Raw genomic sequence first — 17,325 nt, forward strand, 5'->3', positions numbered from 1 at the left:
ACTGCAGCAGCCCAGGGTTCGGATCCTGGGCATGGACATGGCACTGCTCCTCAAGCCACGTTGAGGTGGCGTCCCACATCCCACAACTAGAAGGACCTGCAACTAAGATATACAACTATGTATGGGGGGTTGGGAAGATAAAGCAGAAAAATAATAATAATAATAATAAAAAAGAATGGAGTTGCAAGGCCGTCCCAGTGGTGCAGCGGTTCAGTTCGCATGTTCTGCTTCTCAGCAACCCGGAGTTTGCTGGTTCAGATCCCAGGAGTGGACACGGCACTGCTTGGCAAAAGCCATGCTGTGGTACGCATCCCACATATAAAGTAGAGGAAGATGGGCACGGATGTTAGCTCAGGGCCAGCCTTCCTCAGCAAAAAGAGGAGGATTGGCAGTAGTTAGCTCAGGGCTAATCTTCCTCAAAAAAAAAAAAAAGAATAGAGTTGTTATGAACATTCTTGTATCTATCTTTGGACAAATACTTGAATGCACTTCCGTCAGGTAGATATCTAGGGATGGACTTGAGTATGTTTAGCTTCAGTAGACTCTGCCAATCAGTTTTCAAAAAATGTATCAAATTAGCGGGGCTGGCCCCGTGGCCGAGTGGTTAAGTTCGCGCACTCCGCTGCAGGTGGCCCAGTGTTTCGTCGGTTCGAATCCTGGGCGCGGACATGGCACTGCTCGTCAGACCACGCTGAGGCAGCGTCCCACATGCCACAACTAGAGGAACCCACAACGAAGAATACACAACTATGTACCGGGGGGCTTTGGGGAGAAAAAGGAAAAGATAAAAAAATCTTTTAAAAAAAAAAAGTATCAAATTAGGCAGGGGATATGAACAGATATTTCTCCAAAGAAGATATAAGGATGGCCAATAGACACATGAAAAGATGCTCATCATCACTAATCATCAGGGAAATGCAAATCAAAACTACACTAAGATACCACCTTACACCTGTTAGAATGGCAAAAATATCCAAAACCAAGAGTGACAAATGTTGGAGAGGTTGTGGAGAAAAAGGAACCCTCATACACTGTTGGTGGGAATGCAAACTGGTGCAGCCACTATGGAAAACAGTATGGAGATTTCTCAAAAAGTTAAAAATGGAAATACCTTATGACCCAGCCATCCCATTTCTGGGTATCTATCCTAAGAACCTGAAATCAGCAATTCCAAAAGAACCATGCACCCCTATGTTCATTGCAGCATTATTTACAATAGCCAAGATGTGGAACCAACCTAAGTGCCCAGCAACTGATAAAGAAGATGTGGTATACATATACAATGGAATACTACTCAGCCATAAAAAAGGACAAAATCGTCCCATTTACATCAACATGGATGGACCTCGAGGGTATTATGTTAAGCGAAATAAGCCAGACAGAGAAAGACGGACTCTATATGACGCCACTCATAGATGGAAGTTAACATATAGACAAAGAGAACTGATTGGTGGTTACCAGGGGAAAGGGGGGGTGGGGTGAGGGCACAAAGGGTGAAGTGGTGCACCTACAACATGACTAATAATGATGTACAACTGTAATTTCACAAGGTTGTTAACTATCATAATCTTAATTTTAAAAAAGTACCAAAAAATGTATCAAATTACACTCCTACCAGCAGTATATGAGAATTCCCATTTTCCCACACTTTCGCCACACTTCATATTATTAGTCTTTAAAAAAAGCTTTTATTTAGCCATTCTGGTGGGTACATATTGCTGTCTCACTGTGATGTAAATTTGCATTTCCCTAGGGACAATGAGATTGAACAATTTTATTTTTTTGGTTATCTCTGGCCCATTTTTCTACTGAATTTTACGTCTTTAAAAAATCAATTTATGTGAGTCTCTTCTCTTCTAAATAGGAGTTCTTTGTCAGTTATGTGTATTGCAAATATTTTCTGCCAAACAAGGCTTATCTTTTTTCTTTCTCGATACTATCCTTTGAAGAATATGGTTTTGTGTGTGTTTTTCTTTGTAAAGATTGGCACCTGAGCTAACAACTGTTGCCAATCTTCCTTTTTCTTTTCCTGCTTTTTCTCCCCAAATCCCTCCAGCACACAGCTGTATACCCTAGTTGCGGGTCCTTCTGGTTGTGGCACGTGGGACGCCGCCTCAGTGTGGCCCAATGAGCGGTGTCATGTCTGCACCCAGGATCCGAACCGGCCCAAGAACATGGTTTTTAAAAAAATTATAAACTAGTTTAACTTCTCAGTCTTTTATTTTATGATTAGAGCTTTTTGTGTCCTGTTTAAGACCTATTTGACTACCCCCAAATCATAAATCTATTTTTCTATATTATTTTCTAGAAGATTTGTTGTTTTACCTTTCATATTTAGATCTATGATCAGCTTGAAGTTGATGTTTGAGTCTGGTATAAGGTATGGGTCAAGATTCATTTTTTCCATATGGATATTCAATTTATTCAGCAATAGTTATTGAAAAGACCAGTCTTTTCTCCACTGCTCTATAGTATTGCTTTCATCACGAATCAAATATAGGAATATGTGTGGGTTTTTTTCTTGACTCTCAAATCTGTGCCATTATTTTGTCTATTCTTGTGCCAATACCATACTATCTTAAGTACTGTAGGCTTTTTATTTATCTTTTTGCTGAGGAAGATTAGCCCTGAGCTACCATCTGTTGCCAATCTTCCTCTTTTTTTTTTTTTTTTTGCCTGAAGAAGATTAGTCCTGAGCTAACATCTATGCCAATCCTCCTCCACTTTATATGTGGATCACTGTCACAGCATGGCTGATGAGTGGTGTAAGTCTGCGCCTGGGATCTGAACCTGCAAACCCAGGCCATGGAAGTGTTGCACACCAAACTTAACCACTATGCCATGGGGTCAGACCCCTTTTAGACTTTTAATAAGTCACAAAATCAGGCAGGAAAAGTCGTTCAACTTTGTTCTACTCCTTCAAGACTATCTTGGCTGTTCTTGCCCTTTTCATTTCTACGTAAACTTTAGAATCAGCTTGTTCATTTTCACCTTAAAAAGCTGATGGGATTTTTCTTCTTTTTGGCCCTGAGCTAACATCTGTTGCCAATCTTCTTTTTTTTTCTTCTTCTTCTTCTCCCCAAAGCCCCCCAGTAATAGTTGTAGGTCCTTCTGGCTCTGCCATGTGGGATGCCACCTCAGCACGGCTTGGTAAGCGGTGCTAGGTCCACTCCCAGGATCCGAATCAGTGAAATCCTGGGCCACTAAAGCAGAGCCTGCGAACTTAACCACCTGGCCATGGGACCAATGGGATTTTGATTGGAATTGCGTTGAATCTATAGATCGGGGAGAATAGACAATTTTACACAATCGAATCTTCTAATCATCAACATGGCACATCCTCCCATTTGTATAAGGCGTCTTTAACTTACCTCAATGATTTTTGTAATTTTCCACGCCAAGGCCTTGTACATCTTCTATGAGATTTATTTCCAGGAACTTTATGTTTTTTATGCTGTTATATATATGTTTTTGTGCTATTATTTTTATATTATATTATGCTATTACTTTATGCTATTATAATACCCCTGATATTGGTAACTTGGCCTTCCTCTTTTTTATTGATCAGTATTGCTAGAGGTTTATGGACTTTATTAGTTTTTTCGAAGAACCAAATTTTGGCATTCTTGATTTTCTAGATCACACTTTTGTTTTCTATTTCACTGATTTCTGGTTTTATTTTTATATATCTTCTCTTCCACTATTCTGTGGTTTGATTTGGTGTTCTAAGTTCTTGAGATACATACTTAAATTATTGATTTTTAGCTTTTCTTCTATTCTAATTTTGGCTAAACATCACCAAGAAAAAGTTGGTAAAACCTTCCACCACGATCATAGGATTGTCTATTTCTTCTCTTGTAGTTCTGTCAGCATTTGCTTAATATATTTTGAGGCCGCATTATTAGTTGAACAAAAATTCGAAATTGTGACAGGGTCCAGCGAGTCTGACCTTCCAGCAGTCTGAAGCGACTTTCTTCATCTCTTGTGATGACTTTGCGTCTATGTCTGATTTTGCGGGCTGTTTAATATTCCTATCCCAGCTTTATTTTGGTTAGCCCAAGCTTAGTACATCTTCGTCCCTGCTTTTTTTTTTTTTTACTTTTAACTTTTTCATAAACATACGTTTAGATTTCTCTCTTGTAATCAGTGAATAGTGGGTCTTAAAAATGTTTTGACTGACAGCCTGTGTATTTTACAGATTGGAAAGTTTAAAAAATTATCACAAAGCAAAAGTTAAACTCAGCTTTCTCTTAGGTCAGTGGCTCCTTCCAGATTGCCTTATTTCTGCCCATGACACCACCGCTCACCCAGCCCTGACATCCGAAACTTTGGACTCAGTCATCCAAGATCTGTGCTCTAGCCTCCTCCTTTAAAACACATCTTCTCTACTATTTCCTCTTCATTTTAGAAATGTTAGAGTTAAAAGTGATCCAAGCGAGGGAATATGGCTCAGTCTTGTCTTTTGATGGATGAGGAAAGTGAGACCTGCTATCGCACAGCTAGGAGCCAAGCTCTCTTCAACTTCATGTTTAAGGCTGGTTCTTCTATTGCCACTAGACATGAGCAACTCAAGGGCAGAGACCATCTCGCCTACAGCGTTGTTGCTTTGCTCCCAACAGAGCTTCTGACATGTAGTAGGTGCTTAGGAAACATTTGTTGAAATTGTCAGATGCTCCCCTCATGCCTAGACTAGTGCAATGGCCTAACAGCCTCTCTTCCTTCAAGCTCCACTTCTTCCAAGCCATCTTCAACACCACTGAAGAATTGAAATTTAATTTAGTGCGTGTCGTCACCCTGCTCAGAAACTGTCAGAGGTTCCCTCTTGCAAAAACAATGGGATCCAAATTCAACCTGGGATGCAAGCCCTAACTACCTCTTCAAACTCACTTCCCTCGGCTTCAAATGGGAAGATTCTTACATCTCTCTGCCTGCAGGCCTGACCCCTAGATCAAGGGCCATCTCTCCGTAGAATCTTCTCTGATTCCTTCACTGCCTATAACACTCACACTGCCCTCGGCCCACAGTGGCCTGTACTGTTACTCCCTAACTAGACCAGAAGTGCTTGAGGGCAGAGACTGTTTCTCCAGTTAGTTTGAATCTCCAGCACTTAGCACACAGTAGAAAATCAACAAATATTTACTAACAATTATACTAGTAAATTTGCCTCACAAAGTTGCCTAAAACATAGGCACACTCACAGAAAACAAACATATAGGCACATATTTTAAGCACTCTTTTGAACGTTAAACATTTCGCCTATCTTAGGAAATCTGAAAGTAATATCTCTTTCTCCTACACGTTATTGAATATGTACGTCATTCATTGTGGGACAAACCCTAGGATTTTTGTGGGTTTTTGTTTGTGGGCTGGTAGGTTGGTTTGCTAAAAGGCAGCATTGTGTGAAACGAAGCGTTGGTTTTTTTCCAGTTTTATTGAGAAGTAATTGACATACATCTCTGTATGAGTTTAAGTGTCTGTATGATCTCACTTATATGTAGAATCTAAAAACAAAAACCTAACTCATAGAAAAAGAGATCAGATTTGTGGTTACCAGAGGCAGAAGCACTGGTTTTTGAGTCAGAAACCCTAAATCTACTATAGGTCCTAACCCTGGTGACTTTAGCAAGTTTCTTAAGCTAACAAACACTAGTTTCTTTTTTTCTTTTTTAAAATTGAGTTAAGGTTCAAACAACATAAAATTCATCATTTTAACCATTTTAGCATGTAAAATTCAGTAACATTTAGTACATTCACAATGTTGTACAACCATCACCTCTACCAAAATATTTTCATCACCCCCCAAAAAAACCTTAAACCCATTCCCTTCTGGCCCCCGCCCCCACCGCAGCCCTGGCAACCAGTAATCTGCTCTCTGTCTCTATGGATTGGCCTATTCTGGATATTTCATATAAATGGAATCATATAACATGTGGCCTTTTGCGTCTGCTCTCTTTTACTTAGCATAATGTTTCGAGGTTCATCCATGTCATAGCACGCATCAGTACTTCGTTGCTTTTTAAGGTTGAATGATATTCTACTGTATGGATATACCACATTTTGTTTATCCATTCATCAGTTGTGACTATTGTGAATAGTGCTGCTATGAAAATTTGGCTTCTTTCTATGTAAAATAGGGATTAAAAAAAAACTCCCTGGCCTGGATGCCTCAAGGGAGCCATGTATGTCATGGGAATTGCCGGCGGTGGAATATTATGGATATGGTTATAGGCAAGTTCACCTGTTCTGGCCTCAGGGAGAGAGAGACAGCCTTCTCCGGCCTCAGCCTTCCGTGCCATCTTATTACCCAGTGCCTTGCTGGCGGAGACCAGCTTCTCATAGCTAAACCTGGACATCCATGGTTGGCCATTTCAGATAAAGCAACTGGGGCAAAGAGCCAATTGTCTACAAGGACAGTAACTTGCTTGGAGTTCTGAGTCATAATTCAGCCTTGCTGTCGTGGGGCCTGAGTTATTCACAGGTGAGTAGGATAATATCTAAACAAATCTGCTGAGCGGGGTGCATCTGGACCAGGTAGGATGGGCAGTGAGTGACTGGGGTTATTGAGAAACTCATTAGTGCTCTGTGCTAGACAAACCTGCAGTAATATATTATATTAATATATTTTGAGGCCGCATTATTAGTTGAACAAAAATTCGAAATTGTGACAGGGTCCAGCGAGTCTGACCTTCCAGCAGTCTGAAGCGACTTCAAGCTCCACTTCTTCCAAGCCATCTTCAACACCACTGAAGAATTGAAATTTAATTTAGTGCGTGTCGTCACCCTGCTCAGAAACTGTCAGAGGTTCCCTCTTGCAAAAACAATGGGATCCAAATTCAACCTGGGATGCAAGCCCTAACTACCTCTTCAAACTCACTTCCCTCGGCTTCAAATGGGAAGATTCTTACATCTTCCCATTTACATGCAGTAAGAGGGTGACCTTCATTTCCTCCTTCTTGGCCAAGTGCCCACTCTCTCCAGAGCCAGGCACACGAAGGAAAGGGAAGATATCGTCCGTATGCCTCCAGACAGGAGGAAAAGACCATGTGAGGTTAGAGAGTGTTTGGAAACACTCATTTTCAAAACTGTCTAAACTGCTATGGTGCTAAGTACAGAGAGAGAAAGAATATACACATTAAGGAATGCTAGTTGCGTGAAATCAGTTAGAAAAGGCCTCCAGGCAGTGGGTGCTCAGGTGATTTAGAAAAAGGAAAGTTGGGATTGGTGTAAATTTCTTGAACCATCCCAGGGGGTTTGCCTGAGGGTCAGGGTCCCCATCTGATCTTTTGTGATACCTACACACTTGCTGGGACACCTTTGGTGTGTGAGGTTGGCGTTCTCCCTCTGTCCACCAGATGGCTGTAGCATCCACACCGCCCACCTCCTTGTTTCCACACTCACCTCCCAGGTCGAAGACGGAGAGGGAGAAGGGAAACCAGAGCACGGAGTCTCGGGTCCTTGTAGAGAGCTGGGGGCCTCTCCTCTCTCGCTTCCTACAGACCAGCTTTGGCCCCACTGCACTGATGCGAGTATGTCCACCGGTGTCTTACGATAGCAGCTCTTGTCCTGCTGTCACTCCTTGGCTGTGGAACACAACCTTCTTGTGGATTCTGGCCCCTACCCTGACACTCACTCTCCTAATTCTTTGCCAGCCTCTTTGATGGCAACTTCTTTTTTCCCACCACTGGCATATTTTCTTTTTCCTACTATGTCTGAGGTGGAGATATTTCATAAGGTGGCCTCCACGTCTCCATTCTTCCCTGTACTCTTTCCCTTGGTGACTGTATCCACTTTCTCGACCTCAACAACCATCTCTAGATGTTGAATTCTAAGTCTGTAGCTCCATCCCGACGTTTCCAGTGTTTTGACACCTCAAACAAAGCAGCAGTGAGTAATCAGCTTGTCAGAGCCCAAGTGCCTATTAAAAATAGGTGGCAACAGGGGCCACCCCGTGGTGTAGTGGTTAAGTTTGTGCACTTCGATTCGCGGCATGGGGTTTGCAGGTTCGGATTCCAGGTGTGGACCTACACACCACTTATCAAGCCATGCTTTGGTGGCATCCCATATACAAAGTAGAGGAAGACTGGCACAGATGTTAGCTCAGGGACAATCTTCCTCAAGCAAAAAGAGGAAGATTGGTAGATGTTACCTCAGGGCCAATCTTCCTCACCAAAAAAAGAAAAAAAAGCGGCAACATTTAAAGAGAAGATTTCACACCCACCCATCTGGAGGGCTATTTCTGACCACCGTCTGAACCTTCTACATGCCTAACATGCCAAACCCAAATCCACGAGCTTGCCCCTAAAGCCAGCTTCTCCTAATTTCTAGAGTAACTTCATGAAACTTTCAATACTCAGCAAGGAACCTCAGAATCCGCTTTTATTTCTCCTCTCCCACACTCCCTGAACCAATCAGCTGCTGAATTGTGTTGCTTCTACCTCTGAGACGTCTCTCATCTTCACCCCACCTTCCCCATCTGTGCAGATGCTCACATCACTCGCCCGGACCATAGAACCTCACATCATTCCGCTCAGTAAAGAGTCTTGGGATAACTAGTTAATTACTAGGGCAAATTAAACTATGTGCAGCAATTTGGAGGGTAGGAAGCAAACATATTAGAGACATGTGGTGGAGCTGCCTGGTTCGGCGGAGAATCTATCTGAGGAAGTTGGAAGAACATGCACCAAGATGTTATTGAAGGTTAGCTTCCTGTTTCTATATTTACGTTTCCTGCTTTTTTTTTTTTTTCTGAAATGAGCATGTGTGGAGGAAAAACAACCTTATTTAGATTAACATATTTATTTATACAGGTGATTTACGAATGTATTATTATTATATAAAAGTTCTACAAGGGACAAAATCAGATCAAGGATTGTGGCTGAGGGAGAGGACTGACTGCAAAGGGGCATGAGCGACCTTTTTGGGGTGATGGAAATATTTTATATCTTGATTTTGGTGATGGCAATATGACTGTATGTGTTTGTCGAAACTTATAGAACTGTATACCTAATAGCGCTGAATTTACCGCGTGTACATTATACCTCAATAAACCTGACTTTAAAGAAAAGAGTTAAATAATATAGGCGTTTATAGAGTCTGTGAGGCAAGTCCTCTTTCAGCCATCGCTCCACCAGCCTGGTCTCCCCAGTGTCACTTCCCTGACAAGAGGCAGCCACCAGTCAGAGTTTGGTACATTTCCTTCTAGTTCTCTCCTTACCCCTACTCCTGCCCCACATTCACTTCCTAAAAATTGAGATGTAATTGACATATAGCGCTGTATTAGTTTCAGGTGTACAACATAATGATTTGATATATGTATATATTGCAAAATGATCACCACAAGAAGTTTAGTTAACATCCATCACCAGACATAGTTATAATCTTTTTTCTTGTGATGAGAACTTTTAAGATCTATTCTCCTAGCGACTTTCCAATATATGATACAGTATTGTTAGCTATAGTCACCATGCTGTACATGACATCTCCAGGACTCATTTATCTTATAACTGGAAGTTGGTACCTTTTGCCCACCTTCCAAAGGTACAAACTTTTGGGGAGTGGGCAACATCTGGCAAGTTAAAAGGAGAAGAATTTAAATGGGAAACGATTCCTCCCCACCTCACTTTCCATGATTCTTACAACCTACTCATTCTTATCCTGCTTCCTCTTGTAATCCATTCTTCTATTAGCTATGTTGATGGCTTATGAGATTTCATTCATTCATTCAACAAACATTTACTAATTCACCACCCCTATCCTTTGGGTATGCAAAGATGACTAAGTTATTATTAGTTGTGATTCTTGATTGCAAGCAGCAGAAACCAACTCTACACAAAAAGAGAATATTCTGGAAGAAATAGATGGGAGGCAGGAGAACTGGGCTTGGAAAATGGACAGAAAACAGGGCAGGTGTAGAGGGCCAGCGAACAGGAAGACAATCACCATTTTTTAGCAGAAACCATTAGGTTGGGATACTAACACCACTGCCACCACAGGCCGTTGCTGGATACCACCATCCCCATGAACAAGGTCTGTCTCCTTCTCTTTGAGTCACCAACTCAAGATTCTGTGCCCCAGTTGGGAGAAGTGATTGGCCAAGCCAGGTCCTGTGTCCTAGCCCTGGTGGCTCGAGACAGGGCAAGAGTGTTTCATGTCCTTTTATGCTTCCATATGGGAACGTAAACTTATACAACGCTAGGCGCAGGAGAGAGCTCAAAAATAGGAAGGACCTTGGCAGACAAAAACTACACATTTCAATAAGAAAAGCACTGACCTTGTCTTTAAGAAGTTCCAAGTCTTGAAGGAGAGGCACACGATAAATAGGTCAAACCCAACAAAGAAAAATAAACATGATAAAAGAGCCATGGTCAGGAAAACGTCCAGTGCCAAGTTCCGGGCACAAACTCTGCAATCAGATGAACTGGGGTTAGATCCTGGGTCTGCTGGGTGCAAGCTGTGTGACCTTGAGAAGTTTTTAACCTCTACTTGCCTCCTTATCTGTAAAGAGAAGTTAACAATAGTAATCTCTTCAGAGGACTGTTATTAAATAAAGTATGCAAAGCAGCATAGTGCCTGGTACGCGGTAACATCCCAATAAATGCTGGTGATGACTATTAGCATAGAGGGCCAGGGGTTCTACCAGAATTGGCTGACAAGTCCATTGTTCACTCACATAAAACTCAGACCAAAGGGCTCTATCCTCTCACATCTTTCCAGAAAATAGATTCATTAAATTTTGCCTTTGGAAGCAGATAAATGAGTCTGCCTAGCGCAGGGACACAGACTGCCATTACAGCTTCCAATCTTTTTAAAGTTCTTCATTTAATTCATAGAAAAATGGGCTGGGCGGTGGGGAGACAGGTCATAATACCTCCAACAGATCCTCAGGTTTAGCGACTTCAGAACAAAGTTGGGAGCCTCCACGCTAGAAGGAAGCTGTGCAGAAAGAGCTTTTGAGAAGCATGAGGTTAGTGGAGGAACTGGAATTGTACGTGCATGCCCAAATATGGATGCCCCAAGAGGCCAGTGGAAGTTTTAAAAACATTACCCCCCTTCCACGGCCCTCTGTCATCCTGCCATTATCTAATACTCTGGGATTGTTTAAAAGAAGAGCATTTCTTTATGGTTCCACAGGCTTGTCCTGTAATCTCGGTCAAGTCAGAGAATCTTTTCAAAATGTCTTGCTTTCATCCTCCAAAGCAGTGCCATCCACTAAAACCTTCCACAAGGATGGAAATGTTCTGTATCTTGCTATCCAACATGGTAGCCACTAGTTACTGAGCACTTGAAATACGGTTAGTATGACTGAGAAACTTAATTTTTAGTTTTAATTAATTTAAATTTAAATAGACACATGTGGCTAATGGTTACCATGTAGGATGGTTAATTTTATATGTCAACTTGTCTGGGCTAAAGGATGCCCAGACAGCTGGTAAATCATTATTTCTGAGTGTGTCTGTGGGAGTGTTTTGGGAAGCAATTAGCGTTTGAATCAGTATACTGAGTAAAGAAGATCGCCCTTACCAATGTGGGTGGGCATCATCCAATCTGTTGAGGGGCCCAAATAAAACAAAAAGGTGGAAGAAGGGCAGATCACAGCACAGCCTTTAGGATTTGGGAGCAAAGCCCTACCATCCTCTGCAGATAACTACTCTCCTTTTGAGAAACAGCTCTTGGCCTGCAACTGGGCCTTAGGAGAGACTGAACGCCTGACCATGGGTTAGCAAGTTACCCTGTGACCTGAGCTGCCCATTATGAAATGGGTGTTATCTGATCCACTAAGCCATAAAGTTGGGTGTGCACAGCAACACTCCATCCTCCAATGGAAGTGGTAGATACGTGACCTGGCCAGAGCAGGCCCTGAAGGCACAAGCAAGTTACACAATGAAGTGACTCAAATGGCCATGGTCCCCACTCCTGCTACACTGCCTTCTCTCTCCCAGGCTGCACCCATAACTTCACGGGGAGTTCCCTATAATCAGCTCACAGAGGAAGAAAAGACTTGGGCCTGGTTTACAGATGGTTCTGTATGATATGCAGGCACCAGCAGTAAGTGGAGAGCTGCAGCACTATAGCCCCTGTCCGGGACATCCTGAAGGATAATGATGAAAGGAAATCCTTCCAGTGGGCAGAACTGCAGGCAGTGCATCTGAGTGTACACTTTGCTTGGAAGGAGAAATGGCCATTTGTGCAACTATATACCAATTCATAGGCTGCAACCAATGGTCTGGCTGGATGCTCAGGGCTTTGGAAGGAACATGATTGAAAAATTGGTGACAAAGGAATTTGGGGAAAGAGGTATGTAGATGGACCTCTCTGAATGGGGAAAAAAAAAAAACATGAAGATAGTTGTGTCTCATGTGAACGCTCACCAAAGAGTGACCTCAGCAGAGGAGGATTTTAATAATCAAGTGGACAGGATGACCCATTCTGTGAATACCAGTCAGCCTCTTTCCCCAGCTGCTCCTATCAGCACCCAATGGGCTCATGAACAAAGTGGCCATGGTGTCAGGAATGGACGTTATGCACGGGCTCAGTAACATGGATGTCTACTCAGCAAGGCTAACCAGGCTACGGCCATCGCTGAGTACCCAATCAGCCAGCAGCAGGGACCAACACTGAGCCCTTAATATGGAACCATTCTCTGGGGTGCTCAGCTAACCATCTGGTGGCAGGTTGATTACACTGAACCACTTCCCTCATGGAAGGGGCAGCATTTTGTCTTTGCTGCAATAGACACTCACTCTGGATACAGAGTTGCCTTTCCACATGCAATGCTTCTGCCAAAACTACATCCATGGACTTACAGAATGTCTTATCTACCATCATGGTATTCCACACAGCATCACTTCTGATCAAGAAACTCACTTCACAGGAAAGAAGTGCGGCAATGGGTCCATGCTCATGGAATTCACTGGTCTTATCATCTTCCCCCACCACCCTGAAGCAGCTGGCTTGATAGAATGGCGGAATGAGCTTTTGAAGACTCAGTTACAGTGCCAGCTGGGAGGCAATACCTTGCAGGGCTGGGGCGAGGTTCTCTAGTAGCCTGGATTCATGGGTCCAGGAATCAAGAGGTGGAAATGGGAGTGGCACCACTCACTATTACCCCTACTGACCCGCTAGCAACATTTTTGCTTCTTGTCCCCACAACTTTATGCCCTGCTGGCCTAGGCATCTTAGTTCCAGAAAGAGGAATACTTCTACCAGGAGACACAACAATGATTCCACTGAACTGAAAGTTAAGCCTACCACCCAGCTACCTTGGTCTCCTCATGCCTCTGGATCAACAGGCAAAGGAAGGAGTTACAGTGTTGCCTGGGTGATTGATCCTATCCATGAAGGGGAAACTGGACTACTATTCCACAATGAAGCTAAGGAAGAGAATGTCTGGAATAAGGGAACTCCCTTAGGGTGTCTCTTAGTATTACCATGCCTTGTGATTAAGGCAGATGGAAAACAATCCTTTCCAGGTAGGTTGACTAATGGCCAAGACCCTACAGGAATGAAGCTTTGAGTCACCTCTCCAGGTGAAGAGCCATGACCAGCTGAGGTGTCTGCTGAAGGCAAAGAGAATACAAAATATATAGTAGAAGAAGGTCATTATAAATATCAGCTATGACTGTGCCACCAGTTACCAGTTATAGAACAAGGACTGTAATTGTCAGGAGCAGTTCCTCCTTATTGTTATGAATATGTCTGTGTATATACATATATTAAGCAAATATCGCTGTTATATATATATATATATATATTTATATATCGTATGTGTTCATCCTATTGATTCTCTTTCTCCAGAGAACCATGACTAATATAAGAACCAAGAGTCACAAGTCAGGGCCCCCAAGGAACCCTTAGTAAGGACAGTATATGGCTTGGGTATTGGCAGAACAGATTCTAATAAGCTCAGTGGGGGACACACATTCTGATGATAATAATAATAACGGCTAATATTTTTGATGCTCCTACTTTGTGTAGACCCTGTTCTAAGGATTTTATGTGACACATTTTTCTATAATAGCTTTATTGGAATATAATTCACATACCATACAATTCACCAGCCTAAAGTATACAATTCAATGGTTTTTAGTACATTTACAGAACTGCAAAACTATCACCACAATCAATTTTGGAATATTTTCATCACCCCAAAAGGAAACCCCGTATCATTAGTATAGTCACTCTCCATTTTCCTCCCAGCCCTCCAGCCCCTGTAAACCATTAATTTGTCTCTATATTTGCCTATTTTGGACATTACATAACACATTTTAATCTTCACAACTACCTTATGAAGTGGGTACTGTTATTGTCCCCATTGTACAGATAAGGAAAGAGAGGCACAGAGAGATTAAGTAACATGCTACGGGTAACACAGGTAGAAAATCCTGGAGCTGGGCTTTGAACCCAGACAGTCTATCTCATGTCCACATGACATCCCCCAGTTCCCATCAATATGAGCAGCTCTTTGATACTGAGCTGGGTTTGACTAGGCCACTCCCTGTATCCGAAAGAAGTTGGAGATAACACACAATATAAACCCCATACACCAAAAAAGGAATAACATCTAACATGTTCGAATTAAACACTGCCAGCCAAGCACTAATAGTACAAAATAATCCTATGATGGAGACAGCCTCGGTTGACCAAGGGGATTGCTCCTGTCCTCCTTCCTAACAGATGCAGCTCTATTAACAGTCAAGAGCAACCTACAGAAAAGTCAAAATGCATATCCAATTTCACTGTCAAATTTAGGATGCTAGTTGGGGAAGAAGGGATATCCTAGCTTGAGTCTACACTCTGTTCCACCACTGAGATTCACCTGTGTCTAGACACATCTTTGGAAACGTTTGGGGAAGAGAAGGGCTGGCAGCCAGAACGCCAAGTAGCTGTTTGCATGAAGGGCTGAGGAGCTGACAGGAGAGGCTACCCGTTGGTGGAACGGGAAGCAAGAACTCCATGCTCCACCCAAAAACAAAGCTTTAGCCACAGAATTGAGTCATCCCCAGGACTGCAAGCCACCTCGCCCTCCAATGTGCCCTTGGCCCAATTCCAAGACCCATGCCTACATCCTAGGGAAGGGAACAATTCGCTTGGTTGGTTTAAGCAGGGCTATTTGAGACAATGCACTAGCAGCCTTGCTTCAGGCCCTCCTATCAGCGATCAGGAAGAGAGAAAGTGAGCACACGTCCCTACTTTGCCTCAGGCCACAAGATAGTGTTGGTATCCCCAGGGTTCTGGAGCATCACTAGGACCCTGCTGGGAGTGGTGGGAACAGCAGCAGGATGTGAGGAGCAGCTGGTTTCCCCAAGCACAGCTCTGAAGTGGGGGACTGGGATATGATGAATGGAAATGAGTTTGCACCCATCTCCAGAGTCTACGAAGGGGATACCTTATGGGGACCAACCAGACTGTGTATGTGTGTGCGCGCGCACACAGATGAGATGCCCCTGGGAGCCTCTAGAAATGCTTGGGGCAGGAACTACTGGATTTGGGGTTATAACTGCTAATGTGACACCTTGAAACTTTCAGTACCCAGCCTCTGACTAGGTTTTAAGAAACACAGAACTGATTCTAAACAGCTTTCCTATTTAATTTCTTCTTCCTCTGGAAAACTTTTTATACTTCACTCTACATTTTATTGGTTCAGCCAACATTTGCTAAAGCACTTCCCACATGCCTAGGATTGTGCTAGGCCTGAGGATTCGGAGGTGGATAAAAGTGGTCCTTGTCCTGGGGGAGGTTATAGTCTAGGAAAGGAGGATGCAATATGGGCAGGACCGTGCTGGGAGGGGAGGATGCACAGGGAGCAGGGGTGAGAGGCAGCGACCCTGGGGACGCAGGGGAAGCACACATCCACCAAGGAGCTCTCCTCTTTTGACTTCAGAAAGCCAGTTTTCCCCCTGGAAACTTCACTTAAGAGCTCAGAAAACCCACTCCATGGCCTTGTTCCATGGTTTCATTCTTACCGTCACCACACATCACCTAGTCTATTAGAATGAAAAAGACTGTACATTATTGTCATCAAGTTAACAAGTGGTGGAGGCTTAAAAAGAGGTAGAAAGAGTTACAGAGAAAGAATCATCAAAGGCTTATTCTACCCAGAAGAAAGTAAACCTTGAGTAATATTGTCATCATTTTCTAAGGTGGCAAGAGTCACCTTGAGCTTATCAATACCACCCGCTTATCTGCATGACCAGCGATCTTGGCTACAGTTCTAGCTTTTGAAAGTCTCTCCTTGTTTCATACATCCTTGGTCGTTCATTTCTCCTTCTAAGAGCTGGCCAGGCTACATCAGACAGGACAGTCACCTTCTGTGGAGTTCAGGACTCTCGCTCTCTCGTCCCTGTCTCAATGACCTTATCCTATATTTTCTGGGCCAGGGGAAGAACCTATAACAATCCTTTTCATTTTTTGGTTTAGCGATATAAATTTGTTATCTTACAGTTCTGGAGGTCAGAAGTCCAAAATGAGTCTTTGGCGCTAAAATCAATGTTTTGGCAGAGCTGTGTTTTTTCTGGAGACTCGGGAAGAATCTGCTTCCTTGCCTCTTCCAGCTTTGAAAGGCCACCCACATTTCTTGGCTTGTGGCCCCTTCCTCCATCTTCAAAGCACGCCCCTCCAACATCTGATTCCATCTTTATGTCTCTTCTCTGCTTCGGATCCTCCTGCCTCTGTCTTATAAGGGCTCCTGTGATCACATCGGGCCCACATGGTTAATCCAGGACAATCTTCCCATCTCACAGGTCTTAATTTTATAATATCTGCAAAATCTCTTTAACCATGTGCTGTAGACGGAATGTTTTTGTCCCCCTCAAATGCATATGTTGAAACCTAACCCCTAATGTGATGGTGTTAGGAGGTGGGGTTGGGGAGGTGATTAGGTCATGAGGGTGAAGCCTCATGAATGGGATTAGTGCTCTTATAAAAGCGACTCCAGGGAGCTCCCTGGCTCCTTCCACTATGTGAGGAAACAGCAAGAAGACAGCTGTCTATGACCCAGGAAGCAAGTTCCTAGCAGACACTGAATCTGCTGGCACCTTGCTCTTGGACTTCCTAACCTCCAGAACGGTGAGGAATACACTTCTGTTGTTTATAGGCCACTCAGCCTATGGAATGTTGTTAGAGCAGCATGAACGGACTAAGACACCACAGAAGATAACAATTCACAGATTCCTGAGACTAGGACGTGCACATCTTTGTGGGGGCCATTATTCAGCCCACCACAGTGAGATTTTATACGGTAAGGTCCCTACAATAATGCTTTTACAAATGAATAGAAAATAGAATTTTAGTTCTCGTCTTGATTTTATCAGCTCAACTCTTTTTGCC

At 43.1% G+C, this 17,325-nt stretch overlaps 1 long non-coding RNA gene across 1 annotated transcript; it reads right to left on the bottom strand.

Moving 5' to 3' along the window:
* Nucleotides 1–5,418: 5,418 nt before the first annotated feature.
* Nucleotides 5,419–10,932, bottom strand: LOC138923384 (uncharacterized). Its single transcript, XR_011436903.1, has 4 exons — nt 10,868–10,932; nt 10,271–10,494; nt 7,399–7,580; nt 5,419–6,743 (listed from the first exon to the last, which is right to left on the bottom strand). It is a non-coding gene; the product is annotated as an uncharacterized lncRNA (long non-coding RNA).
* Between the last annotated feature and the right edge of the window lie 6,393 nt (nt 10,933–17,325).

The sequence above is a fragment of the Equus caballus genome, chromosome 3, assembly GCF_041296265.1.
Source record: "Equus caballus isolate H_3958 breed thoroughbred chromosome 3, TB-T2T, whole genome shotgun sequence".
NCBI lineage: Eukaryota > Metazoa > Chordata > Mammalia > Perissodactyla > Equidae > Equus > Equus caballus.